We start from the raw sequence: 15,963 nt of genomic DNA, 5'->3' as shown, positions 1-15,963 counted from the left end.
AAAGACATATTAGACCAACAAAATTAAGAAAGCAACAATTCTTTAACTACTGAAATGGTAAAAATATAATAATAATAAGAGTTCCATAGAATTTATACACTTGCTAGTATGATATGAGGACAGCTGAAATCCACACAGGATTTCCCTTATCATTTTAAAGATAATACTTTAGATAAGGGAGGATGTGACTATGTATGCCAAGAGGCACTATGCCAGGCAGTGCTTTTGTTCCCCAGATTAAGTTATGATTGCAGAGTTGTAGGGATTGGTTGGTGTGGAAGTGGAATTAAAATACAGTTTTATTACAAATCAGGCAAGATTTTTGTCAGGCTTTCCTTAGTGAAATGTAACCTGACACAATAGAAACATTTGCCTACAGAAAAACTTTTCCTCTAGCCTTCTGAGACTGTATAGCAAATGGTAATATTCTAAAAGAATTCTGCTGTCTGTTGGATAATGTTGCCTTTGCACAAAACACATGCTGACCACCTGTGTCCTACATTTATCCCTTGTTGCTACTTAACCATCCATAGTAAGAATGTTTTCGTAGTCTTTCTCCTTCAACTTTCCCCTAGTTTAGTTGCTTGGATAATATTTTGGTGTTTTATCCACCAAAAATTCTTGCCCTGCCTCCCCATAACAAAAGTAAGAAGATCTTAAAAACATGAAAGATATATGTTTTAAAGGGCTTAAGTGAAAGGAAAAAGAAGGAGGAGGAGGAGGAGGAGGAGGAGGAGGAGGAGAAGGAGAGGAAGAGGAAGAGGAAGAGGAAGAGGAGGAAGAAGAAGAAGAAGAAGAAGAAGAAGAAGAAGAAGAAGAAGAAGAAGAAGAAGAAGAAGAAGAAGAAGAAGAAGAAGAAGAAGAAGAAGAAGAAGAAGAAGAAGAAGAAGAAGAAGATGTGGAGGGGTTGGGATCCCAAGCAGGAGGAGGGACATTGTTGAGTTAGAACAGAAAACACTCTGTCGTTTGTAGGAAGGCTTTTTGCATGTGGTACTTGGTGGTATGACTGTTCATATCCTGGAATTTCTTATAGGAAATAGCTACACTTCAAGTGGAAACTTTTCTAGGGACAGGGTCCTAGAGGAAAAACAATCAAGAGAATTTATGCAAACACATAGAGAAGAAGAAATACATGGAGACTTACAAAGAAAGCAATGTGAATGAGTTGATGGAAGTTTGTTTATGCATACCAACAGGAAACATTCTTGAAAGTTGTATTCCTTAAAGTCCAACAATCCTAGCACTGAATAAAGTAATCAAAGGCAGGCCTATAAGGACAAAAAAAGATTGGGTAACCACAGTGAGAATACACTTTAATAGAATTCTGTTTCATTAGATGAGGTACAGATTCATTGTAATCTGTTGTATTTTGTGATCTTAAGTCAATATATTTAGTATAAATGTCAGTGTTAAGTCAGTAAATACATCTAATTTGTATTATGATGATTTGGATTAAATATTATATCTGTCCTTCATTAAATATATTTTAGCAGTGTTGGTACCTACTTGAAACTTGGTTTATACATTTGAAAATCATTCTAGAGGCTCCAGGTGACTTATCTAGTAGGGAGCACATGCTGCCATGCATAAGGGAAAGCTTCACAAATGAAGTAGTAGAGCAGTGCTATAGGTTGCTCTCTTGATCTTTCTCCCTCCCCTCTCTGCATCTCTCTCACTCCCCTGTCTCTGTCTCTCTCATACTCTATAAAAATGGCTGTTGTGCACCAGGCTGTTTTGTACCTGGTTAAGTGGCCATATCATCATGCACAAAGACCCAGGTTGGAGCCTCACTCCCCACCTGAAAGGGGCTAGCTTTGTGAGTGGTAAAGCAGGTCTGCAGTTGTCTACCATTTTCTCTACTTCTCTATTTCCCCTCCCCTCCTGTTGTATGCTCTCCCCCTGCCAAGAAAATTGGTTCAGTCCTGCTAGTTTTCCCGGGCTGCTTGTTCCCGCCCCAAGGAACCCCGAGAGAATTCCAGAGTTTCAGAGTTAGAGAGTGCTTGGCGCCCCCGTGGGGGAAGGAGGCAGGAGAGTTCTGTTTGGTGATTAGTTTGTCTTAGTTTATAAATCGTTGTTCTCCAATAAAGAAATACAGTTTCCTGGCCCAGCCGTATGTCTCTGGTCGTCTCTGTTACCCGCCCGTGAAGCTAGCCCGGCCAGCTAGAGCCTCCGAATTTTAACAACAAATGGCCCCCGGGGTTCCTTGGGGCTGGGACAAGCGGGCCCGCGAAAACTAGCAGGACTGAACCAATTTTCTTGGCAGGGGGAGAACATACAACACCTCCGAATTTCTCTCTCTGTCCTGTCAAATAAAAAAATATAACATAGGTAAAAAAAAAAAAAGAAAGGATCCTGGGAGAAGTGGATTCATAGTGCTGGCACTGGGCCCCAGGGATAAACATGGTGGCAATAAAAAAAAAAAAAAGGCTGCTCAAAGCAGTGGAATCATGCAGGCACAGAGCCCCTGTAATAAGTATGGTGGAAAAAAAAAGAAAATCAGTCTAGTAATATCAATCTCATATATTTTAAAATTGTATAAAATGAGATCATATATGCCAAATTTGCCTTAAAATAATTTATTATTGTCTTCATTTGATGGAAATAAAGTTTTAGTTTATTAAAACAACAACAAAAAATAACATGCTTCCAGGGACCTCTAAAATATGGGTCAAGACTACCGGGAAAATTTACTGTAGGGATTTTCTGTGTTGTTAATTTGCAACTTCAACAATTTAATATTTACTCATTTTTGGATACTTTCTGCACTGAGAGAGATTATTTTAGGCATATGTAGATATATATTTCTTCTTGGCAGAGAGAAGCCAATTGGTCCGTGGTAGATTTTCTTAATATATCATGTAGAAATCCCTTATTCTTAGTATTGCTAAGAAATCATACTCAAGAATAATCAGTTTTCAAAATATCTGGCATTAATGTATTCTTAATGAAGTCTCCTTTTTCAGCAATCTGAAAATAAACTGAAGAAAAATCTGAATAGCTTAGTTTCCTACAGAGAGGATGGGGACACAGAACTCTGGTGGTAAGAATGATATGGAATTCTACGCCTATTTTCTTATAATTTTAATTAAAATTATAAAAAATCAAATATTAAAATCACAAATAGAAAAGAAAAATCTGAATAGTTACTAATGAAATTTGAGCATAGTTTATAAAACTGAGAAGAACCTGATATTGAGTTTGTTTTTTTATTTACACCTATGTGTTGAGTTCAGATCACAGATGCAGTAGGTGAGTTAGGTGGTTCTGAGAAGGGTAGTGAATTTTAATATTGAATAACAGTACCTAGAATTTACAGAACACCTGATATTCGAGTACTTCTCAGACATCATCTCATCAATTTTCAAGTCCATCCTGTGAAGCAGATGTTGTTTTTAGTATACTAATGGGAAAAACAAGTCTTCAAAAGGTCAAAAGACTGGGTAAAACAAGTTAGGGATTAGAATGCAAGCCTGTTGACTCCCACTCTATTGCTTTTCATTGCTTTATGAAATGTCAGAAATGATGATAACTTAGATCAAAAAGATGTCCTTTTAATCATATCAAGTTAAAAAGAGAATTGGCATTGTGCTGTACCAAGTTTAGGATTTTGATTGTCCATAGACGGTTTGGCACTTATGATAGCATGAAATTCACAACCAGATACAAAGGGTTTTGTGTCATTGTGCATCAGAGATAACCAGAAAGTCCTTATTGTAACTCTTTCGTAGGTGTGCTTCCCAAGAGCTTTTTCATGCATTACATTTCTCCTAAATAAATATGTTAATACTCATACATGAAAGGAGACAATATTCAGTAGATGTTTGAATGCATATTCTTTTATCTCCAGGTCTTTGATTTGGCCACAACTCAATAAAAAACACCTAAAGTATTTGTTCTTCCTGTTTGCCACATCGCAGTCTTTTGTTGTTGAACTTCCATGTGGAGTAAGTTTGTGATCCTGTCTCAATATTAATCAGGTTATATCCCACAAACCAACCACAACCACTCAACGGTATTTGTTAAGGCACTCAGTAATTAGTAGGCTAGGATTCCAAGAAACCTGATATTAAAAAAGTTCTTAGATAATATATTTGCACCTTAAAATTGCCCACTTATGTAGCAGATGAGAACCCTGTTGAGATTATATCCAACAACTGAAAAACTAATGCAGTCATTGATTTACTTCTGAACTTCAGATATTAGAAAATAATAAAATTTTATTTATTCTTTTTATACTTAGCTGTTAGTTGATACAATGAGTGGATAATATGATGTTTTTATAGCCTGTTCCAGAGTAATCATCAAGTTTTTGTTTTGTTTTGTTTTGCCTCCAGGATTATCACTGGGGATGGGTGCCAGCACTACAGATGAATCCACTGCTCTTGGAGGACTTTTTTGTTTTTTGATTTTTTTCATTTTATTGGAGAAAAATTGAGAGTGGGAGGGGGAGATATAAAGGGAGAGAGACAGAGAGATATCTGTAGACCTTCTTCACTGCTTGTTAAGTGACATCCCCATCCCCTGCTGGTGGGGAACTTAGGACTCAAACTGGAATCCTTGTGCAGGTCCTTGTGCTACATACTATGTGCATTTAAAGTGGTACTCCACCGCCCAGCCCCCATCAAGGTTGCTTTTAAAGTTGTCTGCTCTTGATAATAGAGTTTAAAGCAAGATGATTCCACCTTTCAGCAGTCTTGATTTTCCCCAAAGATAATTTAGCAATGATAGATAATGATTTTCATCCCCCTTTTACACTATTTCAGCATAATTCATAAGTAAAAACAGAATAGTTAATGTTTGGAGATGTGATGTTTTCCATAACATGCTATTTTTACCAGATTTTTAAAGGAAATCATAGAAATTCACTCTTAGCAATAAAGTAAATTGTAGAAATTGGATATGCTGTCTATCACGTATGGGGTAGAGGAGTTTTCCCTTAGGATATGTGCCATGTCTTGAAATACTTATTGTGTATAAGGAATCATATGTTTATCTCCTGCCTTAGGCTCATCATTGCAGTCTTCATATTAACTTAGGTTTTTTTTTCTTCATTTTATCCAGACTCATTTAAATGACACTCTTTCTATTCCAGTCATTTCATAGTCAAGAAATCTATCTTTGCTTTCATGAATATGTTGATCAATTTGTAGCATATGAAATCATAATGTTGCCTGGTCTTTTGTTTTAATTTTTTTTCTTTTTATCTTTATTTATTAGATAGAGACAGTCAGAAATTGAGAGGGAAGGGGGTGAGAGAGAGGGAGAGAGACAGAGAGATACCTGCAGCACTGCTTCACCACTTGTGAAGCTTCCCCCTGCAGGTGGGGAACGGGGGGCTTGAACATGGGTCCTTGCGCACTGTAACATGTGTGCTCAACCAGGTGTGCCATCACCTGGCCCCTGCCAGGTCTTTAAGAATGGGTAAAATTGATTTATATTAGCAATGCAGTAATTGTTTTTAAGAGTAATAATATTAAAGAGGTAAAATTTTATACTGCATCCACTACCAAAGTTCAGTGCCTCTGTTCTCCAATAACTACCATACTTTCCACCAAATCTTTGAGTCAGTACAAATTTTTAACTTAGCAGCACAAAATCAGTCTTGTTCCTTTTAAATCAACAACCTCTTATGGAGCCATTATATTGAGACAAATACTGTGCTAGGTGTAGCGATACAAAGATGGAAAGAAATATTTACTCTCCCTAAAATGCTATGGACTCAATGGGGAATGAATATATATATATATAATATATATATAATCTTGCAAGAGAAAGAGAGATTGAGAGAGGATGAAAATATGATAACTGCAGATATGTAGAGGTTGTTAGAATATCAATCTCTTATTCCAAATGAGAGTCTGTTATGCAGCTCAACATATTCTTCCAACACCTACCAAAAATAGCTTCTGATGACCTCTGCAAAACTATCTTCCCTCAAATAATCCCTACCTCAATACCTCTGTTGTTAGAGGTTGCTTTGTCTTTCATGATAATGATAACTTTTATTCCTTTCAAATTTGTTTTAAAAACTTATTTTAAGTTCTGCCCATAAGTGAGATTATTCCAAATTCATCTTTCTGTCTCTGGCTCATCTCATTTCACATGATTCCTTCAAACTCCATCCAAGGTGAGGTGAAGAAGGTTACTTCATCAGTCTTAATAGCTGAGTAGTATTCCATTGTGCACCACAGCGTTTTCATAGCAACTCATCTGTTGTTGAACACTTAGGTTGTTTTCAAGTTTGGTCTATTACAAATTCTGTCTTGGTGAGACTAGAAATTGTATCCATGTGCCAACAACTTTTCTGTATGCTATTAATTTCTCAATTAAAAAGAGACTTATTTTAAGAATCAATCCTTAATTTAAAATATCTATTTCAGGAAGGAAAATTTTGACTTTATTTTTTATTTCATTCCTGTGAGATAAGTGCTATCATCAATGTATTTTATGAATGAGAAAACTGAGACTCAATGAGGACCAAACTTAACAGCTGTCAGTGGTATTGTGGAATTTTTAAAATTTTTTTATAATTTTTATTTATAATGGAGACACTGACAAGACCATAGGATAAGAGGGGTACAAATCCACACAATTCCCACCACCAGAACTCAGTATCCCACCCCTCCCCTGATAGCTCTCCTATTCTTTAACCCTCTGGGAGTACGAATCCAGGGTCATTATGGGATACAGAACATGGAAGGTCTGGCTTCTGTAATTGCTTCCCTGCTGAACATGGGTGGGGTGTTGGCAGGTTGATCCATACTTCCAGCCTCTTTCTCTTTCCCTAGTGGGGCAGAACTCTGAGGAAGTGGGGCTCTAGAACACATTGGTGGGGTCATTTGCCCAGGGAAGTCTGGTTGACATCATGGTAACATTTGGAAACTGTTGGTTGAAAAAAGAGTTAAGATATGAGTCAGAACAAATTGTTTACTAAGCATGAACCTAAAATCAAAAATATTGCAAGTGAAGATTTGGAGGTCTTCATTTTGGAAAAGGCTAGTAGATCTATTTTAGGTATATTCTAAGCAGCTCATGACTTTACTTGTTTTTGCCTGAGCCTGACATCTGATATGCAGGTGGACCAAAATTATTGTCTGGGGAGATAATATCATGGCTGGAAAAAGGGCTACAAAGCTGCATCAGGGAAGAGAGTAGCTCCCAACTGTGGGAAAATGTATAATTATTGTTGATTGTAAACCCCATCGATTTGTTCTGGGGCTCATATTCAGCATAGGAGCCTATGTAACCTCTGCATCCCTGTAGGTCTGAGATCGCAATCTGTGGTCATGAGTAGGAACACTCCATGTTGCACCAATTTCAGGACCCATCTTCCTCAGGTGGTAAGTAGAGTCTATTATCCAACCTCTCTTCAGAGGATGGAATAGTCTCTACCATTGTTGATCCAAGTTGAGGTCAAGGTTTTATGGGGACCCACAAAGGGATCCATTATGTTGTTCCTGATGTAGATGACCAGTGTTAGTGGAGAGAGGGATCTATTCAAGGTCTAGGCCCAGGTGTTGTGGAATAGTATAACAAGGTCTTGACCACAGCATAATTGTTTCCCAAACTTTGGTCCTTGGCTTACCATTTTCAGGATCTTGCGATTTCTGTGTTAATGTATTTTCTGTTGTTAATTTAACCAGTAGAACTTTCTTTCATTTTAGAAACTTTAATTTTATATTAAGCAACAGAATGTGAGTAACCATGGTCTTGTAGTGCTAGATCATTAAATACGTGTTTGTATATAGTCGTAAAATAAAATAAATATTTACAATGTTAATTCACATATAGCTGAAATTATCACATGCATCAAAGTAGAACATATGCAATTGATTGTAAATATTGTCCACTATATACTAACTTGTATACTTAATGTATGACTATTACATGAAATTTTGGTGGCGGATATTTGATTAAAAGTTAAGTCAGACAGAATTTTGGTGGTAGGTGATATGCCCTGGTACATAGTTTGAGGAGAGCTGAAAGTGTATCCTTAATGAACATCTATCTTTTAAAATTATTTTATTTTTATTCATTATTTATTTGATAGATACAGAGAAATATTGAGATGGAAGGGGAGAAAGAGGAGTAGCAGGGAGAAAAAGAGATATACAGCACTGCTTCACTGCTCATGAAGGTTTGCCCCCGCTGATTGGGAGCAGGGACTTGAACTTGGATGTTGTACTTTGTAACAGGTGTGCTCAACTGGGTGTTCTACTGCCCAGCCCTGGAACAACTATCTTATAAAACATTCCCTGATAAAAACTTTTTTTAAAAGGTATTCAATTCTCTCATTGTGTATCTTCTCCAAATAATAATTTATTTATTATTTGTAAATAAATAAATTTACAAAGCAACTAGAACTATTCAGGAAAACTTTGAGAAGTGACTATTGGGCAAATGGATGGGGGGGTCATCAAGAAGAAAATTTGGGCTAATGAGATAACAGGTCTTATTAGTAAGCTCTTAAATGGCGGGAACATGGAACAAAATACTGAGAACATAGGCAGTTTGTAGTACTTGGAGTTGTGTACCAGTGACTGTAGTGCGTATATAGGTCAAGCCAGTGTTACTCTTCTGCTCGGCTGTGAAGAATTTCACTCCAGTGTCATAGTAACTCATTTTGAGGAAATATGTGAAATAAGGGTCATCAGTGTTTCTGACACTATTGCCACTCCAACTGAGAGACTCCAAGGACATCAGGTACTGGCCGGAATAGACAAAAAAGTAAGCAGTTAGTTGACTGCATGGCTATTTCAACAACAGTTTGTGAGAGGAGGTCTAGGTTGCTATCATTTCTGCTTCCCTGGGATAAGGCAATATGTCACTGATATTAATTAGGAGTGTTTGCTGAGCCCTGGCAGGCCTTACCTTCTTTTAACATGTGTAGTTTTCAATTTGTACCATCAAAAAAAAAAACATTTAAGAGGAAGCCATAAGATTAAGGATGACACCCGAAGGCTTGTGGTGAAACCCAATAAGGTAGTATCCCCATATTGTGCTAATTGGTTTTAACTAGCAATAAAGAGGCCAGATGGCTTCTCCTGGGAAGGAAAACACTACATTTTAGGGAAATATATGCTTGGCCTTCTTCATGAATATTCGTCCTCTTGTTCTTGCCAACATCACCATTTTCATTTTATCTCCTCAGTAACAACCAAGCTTTCATTTACATGCTTTGAAGAATATCACACATATATTAAAATATCAATCTGTACAGTTTTTTTCATTGTAGTACTTTTATTGTTAATCACATCTTGATATATTTTTATAAATTTGAGGAAGTAACACTATTTGGGATACATGCAAGACAATTTATAACCAACTATAGAAATTGAGAAGAAGAGAATTAAATTTATTTTTTGAGATCTTTACCCATTTTTCAGCAAAGAAATGCTATAAGAACTAGTGAGATAAATATCTGATGTTAAACTACTCAACATGATCAGATTTTGAGGCCTGGAAAGGCTCAATAATTCAGAAGAAAAGCTGAAGTAGTTTGTAAAATGAGAGTTATACCCAAAATGTCAGATTGAGTTTAAGTTTCAATGTGTAGTTCTGTTTTCATACTCCAAAAATGATACTGATCTTTCCATCTTCTCTATTTTCTTCCATTTGGCTTATGTTAAAAGCTAATTTTGGCACTGTGCCATCACCTATGCTATATTTTCTTTTTTTTTTTTTTGGCATTTTTTTCTCTTGTGCTTACTTTGCTCTGTCCAAAACAGACAAGATGAAATTTATTATTTGAATGCCCAAATAATAAATACCAAACTCAAGAATAGATATAGCCTGTTGATTATCAATCTAAAATATTCATTAAACATCAACTCTTTGCAAGGAACCAAATGCAACTACAGAAAGGACTACAAAAATATTTCAGCTTCCAACCCTTAGCACTTAAAATATAGCTGGACAGACAAAGAATCCACCCCTTAAAATGCAACTAGTAAACACTCTAAATAGCAGTGTTTTTTTAAAGTCAGTCAAATATATATCAGAGCCTAACAAAATTTCTCAAACCTTAAAAGTGAAACCAGCTGAGTTTATAAACACCTTTTAAAGTTACTGCTATTATTCAAAGTGATCATCAGAAACCCTCTTCAGTTTTTTTTTTTTTTTTTACCTGTGATCTATTCTTTTGAATTTCCTCATGGGCCAGAAAAAAATTCTTGCTGAGAAGATAAAGTGGATTTCAGAGGTTCCTGACCTCAAATGTAGTAGCAGTCTACCATAATCAAACTGCCTGATACTGGATCCATATTAAACACACAGACCAGTGGAATAGAAATAAACCCCCACACCTATGGAAAACTAAGTTTTAAAAAGAAGACCTATTAAATAGAGGAAGGAGAGTCTCTTCAAGAAGTGGTGCTGAGAAAATTGGGTTGAAACATGCAAATGAATGAAACTGGACCATGACACAATACCATGCACAATAATCAACTCCAAGAGGTCCAAAGACATGAGCATGAGACAAGAAACTATCAATATATAGAAGAAGACTTTGGCAGAACTCTTCATCATCTCTGCCTCAGAGATGTTATCAAATACTCAAGCCCAACAGCACAGAAAACAAAACCAGAAATAAACCAATGAGACTACATCAAACTGAAAAGTTTCTGCATAACAAAGGGAACCATAACCAAAACAGAAAGATACCCTATGGAATGGGAAGTCTTTATACACTATGCATCAGACTAAGGACTAATAACCAAAATGCATAAAGAGTTCACTAAACTTAACAATAACAACAGAAAAAATATTAGAACATGAAGAAAGAACATGAACAAAATCCAGATGGTCAACAGGCAAATGAGTAAGTGTACAAAATCACTGACTTTCAGAGAAATGCAAATAAAAACAATAATGAGATACCACTTAATACTTGTGAGATTGTCATATATTAGGCCAGAAATAACAAGTGCCTATGAAGATGTGTGTGGGTGGTGGGAACTTCTATACTTCTGGTGGGAATGTAAAATGGCTCAATCCCTGTGTAAAAACAATCTGAAGAATTATCAGAACACTAGAAATGGACCTTCCCTATGGTCTAACCATTTGTCTCCTGGTGATTTATCCAAAAGATGCAAAAAGACCCATCAGAAGAGATGTTTGTACACGTATGTTCATAGCACTAAAATCAACAAGACCAAGAACTTGGAAGCAACCCAGATGTCTAACAACATGTGAGTGGATAAGAAATTGTGGTATGTATACAATAGAATATTACTCCACTATCAAAAATAATGAAGTCATCTCTTTCACATCATCTTGGATAGAGCATGAAGGCATCATGTTAAGAGAAGCCAAAAAGTACAAATACCAGATAATCTCGCCTATAGCCAGAATTAAAAAAAAAAAAAAGACATAGAGAGAAAAGACAAAACTAAACTTGGGGGGCTGGGTGGTGGTGCACCTGGCTGAGTGCACATATTACGATGAGTAAGGACCCAGGTTCAAGCCCTCAGTCCCCACCTGCAGGGGGAAAGCTTTCCAAATGCTACAGGTGCCTCTCTCTCTCTCTCTCTCTCTGTCTTCCCCTTCCTCTCAATTTCTATGTCTATCAAATAAATGAGGATTTTAAAAATTATAAAAAAATGAAACTAAATAAATGTGGACTGAGTGAGGTACATTGCACCAAAGAAATAGACTCTAGGGAAAGGTGGGAATGGTGGATCGTAGAGCATCTTGAGGTTGTGGAGCATGATGAGAAGAACCTAACTTGAAATCTAAAGTGTTCTGTAGAGACCTTTCACAAAGAAATGTGTGTGCCCATGTTGCAACAATTATATCCTAAACTAGTAATCCCCCAATAAAAATAATTAAAAGTGATAAAGATGAGTATGAGATGATCCCAATCATAAACAGAAGTTGAGAAAGAAGAACAGAAAGGGGAACTTGAAGCAGGATTTGACTGACTTTCGAGTAGGGCACCAAAGTAAAAACCCTAGGTTGAGGGTGAGTGTGGATGTTATGTTTCACGGGGTGGGTGGGGGGGTGGTGAGGATGGGATGGGACATGCTTTTGGTGGTGGGAATGCTGTTTATGTACACTCCTATTAATTTGTAGTCATATAAATCACTATTTAATTAATATGAAAAATGATTTAAAAGAAGTATATTTCAGGGAATAGTTCACAATCATTTGAGGTCAAGAGTGGTGAAAAAGAAAGCCAAAAAATTCAAATAAAGCTATTTTATGATTAAATTGAAGTATGCCAACAAATCAATAAGACTGATTTTATTGCTTGGTTTGGACATTTTCTCTATTATTAGTTCACAAGATTCCTTAATTTTCCAAGTTTGATGATATTAGAATAGGTTGATAGCCTTCAGGATATCAATAGAAAGTTTCCAATCTGGATGCTATGAATTAAAGAAAAGGGAAGTTCCTTACAGAAAACTATATCATAAGTGGTGGCTAATTTTAGAGCAAGTCATAAAAGCTTATCTAAAATTTCAGTATAGTTAAAGAAAGTGATTCATTTTTCTAACCACAACTAGACTTAGCACTTTATTTCTTCTTTTCCTTATTTTTTGTGGAGGGTGGTGGTGGTGGTGGTGAAATTTAATGACTTACAGTACAATTGTTGACACTTAAGCACAATTTCTCATCTCCCCATGGTAAGTGTCTGCAAAACACTGTCACTTCTAACTTAGATCCATTTCCGCCATCAATCACTGAGGCCAAATACCCTCTCCATGCACTCACTTCCACTTCTCCAGATTCCCCTGCAAGGAATAAACCACACCAAAGATACGTGTGTCTATTTTGATTCCAGTACCAGGCTGTTTTGATTATAATAACTCCATAGTATAATTCAAGGTCAGAAAGTGTGATACTTACAACCTTATTCTTATTTTTGAAGCATTACTTCTACAAGAAAATGCAATTGGTGTTCAAGTCCTCCAAGGGATAAGGAGATAGCATAAAGCTTATGCAAAGAGACTTTCATGCAGGAGGCAACGAATGTCCCAGCACCATCATAAGCTAGAGCTCAGCAATGCTCTGGAGAAAAAAAAAGTAAAGAAAAAAAACACTTTAAACCATCAAATTCTTCCACAATTCTGTCAGGAAAACCAAGACTTTTCCTGTTTTCTTGATAGGGCTGAGAAGATAATGCATTACAGTTGGAATAATAGTGATAAATACTGCAGATGTCATCAGTTTGTTCATTGTGTTATTTCAAAGTGTTTTTTTTTTTCATTCACTTTTGCTATTTCTCTGTCATTATATTATTGTCTTACTGTGTATTCTTTTCAGGCAGTCTTGATATATTTTTTTTTTTGCCTCCAGGGTTATTGCCGGGGCTTGGTGCCTGCACCATGAATCCATTGCTCCTGGAGGCCATTATTTCCCCCCTTTGTTGCCCTTGTTGTTTTATCATTGTTGTAGTTACTATTATTGTTGTTGTTGTTGCTGCCGTTGGATAGGACAGAGAGAAATCGGGAGAGGAGGGGAGACAGAGAGGGGGAAAGAAAGATAGACACCTGCAGACCTGCTTCACCGCCTGTGAAGCGACACCCCTGCAGGTGGGGAGCCAGGGGCTAGAACCGGGATTCTTACGCCGGTCCTTGCGCTTCGCGGCGCCACCTTTCTTTCTTTCTTTCTTTCTTTCTTTCTTTCTTTCTTTCTTTCTTTCTTTCTTCCTTTCTTTCTTTCTTTCTTTCTTTCTTTCTTTCTTTCTTTCTTTCTTTCTTTCTTTCTTTCTTCCTCTTTCTTTCTTCCCCCCTTTTTTTTACCATTGAAACAGACTCCCATTTCACTAGACTTCATTCATTCCTTCTCTTCACCAGGTTTTCCAACCTAATAGTGCATTGTTGTCCTTAATTCCTCACTTCCCAGTGATACTCAGTCTACTACAATCTGACTTCTGTCAATGAATTTAGTAATTTGGTAAACTGACGATTAAAAGTCTACCTAGAAGAGTACTTTCTTTCGGTGGGGACATAGCCTGGTTTCAGATTGTTAATCATTATATGGGCACTGAAGTCACAGGTATATACAAGTTCTTGTGAAAGGCAGCTATAAAAGAAGGGTGGAGATGAACACAAGGTACATCTCTCTGTGGGTTAAGTGTGAGGAATAAACCCTCAAGGAATAATTTTTTAGGGGGTATGGAGAAAAGACCAATGCAGAAAGCCCCCTGAAGTATGTAAATTGACCATCTGTCAAGGTCTAATTGGTTGGTTTGAACTTATGAAAAAGGAAAACTAAAAATACTAGATGACCCTTATAGGTGGAACTTAAGAAACAAAACAAAGAAAGGGAAAACACAAGATGAAATTTAGCCTGAGTGGGGTATATTGCACTGAAGAGAAGTCTGGTGTGTGTGTGTGTGTGTGTGTGTGTGTGTGTGTGTGTGTGTGTGTGTGTATGTGTGTGTGTGTAAGAATGGGAGGGCTAGAGAGGGAATTGGGGCCTCAGTGTACAGTGAAGGGAAAGAATCTAAATTGGGGACAGAAATATTTTGCGAACATTGATCATGGGTACGTAAGAAATTGTACTCGTGTGCCAACAATGTACTGTAAACTATTAACATCTCCCAATAAAATGACTTAAAATATTTTTCTGTGAGATAGAGACAAACACAAGAAGGTGGGCACAACTCAAAATGCATTGAAGAATTATCAAACTCTAGTCTGAGTCACAAAAACTAAGGGGGCTTTCTCTTTCTCTCTCTTTCTCTCTCTCTCTCTCTCTCTTCCTTCCTCTCTCTCTCACCTCTCTCTGCCTCTACTCACTTTCCTGCCCTCTCTCAATTTCAGTCTCTATGCAGAAAAATAAATAAAATATTTTAAAAGAACTCATCCTGATTCATTTTTATATAATAATTAAAAAATCTCTATATGGATGGTCTTTTACTAGACTCAGAGTAATTTATTTCTTGACTATAACTTTGTGTGTAACTTATAATGGATGGCTACTTGATCACTCACTTAAAGGTTTACCTAAAGACGAAGAACAAATGAACCCTAAAGCAACCAGAAGGACTGAAATAACTAAAGTGAGGTCAGAATTAAATAACATTGAAATTAAGAAAACCATACAAAAGATCAACGAAAGTAAATGTTGGTTCTTCGAAAGAATGAAGAAAATCAACAAACCTTTAGCCAGACTCACAAAACAAAACAAAAAAAAGGAGAAAACCCAAATAAATCGGATCATAAATGAGAGAGGAGATATCACAACAAACACTGCAGAAATTCAACATATCACGCGAGACTTCTATGAACAAGTTATGCCACCAAGCTAGAGAACCTGGAAGAAATGGATAATTTCCTAGATACCTATGAACTTCCAAAATTAAGTAAAGAGGAACTAGGTAACATGAACATGCCCATCACAGCTAATGAAATTGAAACAGTTTTCAGAAACCTTCCTAAGAATAAAAGTCCTGGACCAGATGGTTTTACAAATGAATTCTACAAAACCTTCAAAGAAGTAATACCTCTACTTTTAAAAGTCTTTCAGAAGATTGAAGACACTGGAATACTTCCTTCAAGCTTCTATGAAGCAAACATCACTTTGATAGCAAAATCAGACAGGGACACAACCACAAAAGTAAACTACAGACCAATATCTCTGATGAAAATAGATGCTAAAATATTGAAAAAAATTCTAGCCAACCAGATACAGCAGTATATTAAAAAGATTGTTCATCATGACCAAGTGAGGTTTATCCCAGGGATGCAAGATAGGTTTAATATACGTAAATCAATCAACATAATCCACCACATCAGTAAAAGCAAACCAAAAACCACATGGTTATATCAATAGATGCAGAGAAAGCCTTTGACAAAATACAACATACCTTAATGATCAAAACACTATAAAAATGGGAATAGATAGAAAATTCCTCAAGATAGTGTAGTCTATATATATAGCAAACATACAGCCAGCATCATAATCAATGGTGAAAAACTGGAAGCATTTCCCCTCAGATCAGGTACTAGACAG

The sequence above is a fragment of the Erinaceus europaeus genome, chromosome X (assembly GCF_950295315.1).
Source record: "Erinaceus europaeus chromosome X, mEriEur2.1, whole genome shotgun sequence".
NCBI classification, from domain to species: domain Eukaryota; kingdom Metazoa; phylum Chordata; class Mammalia; order Eulipotyphla; family Erinaceidae; genus Erinaceus; species Erinaceus europaeus.
The sequence above is the reverse complement of the archived record's forward strand: the minus strand, read 5'-3'. Positions refer to the sequence as shown.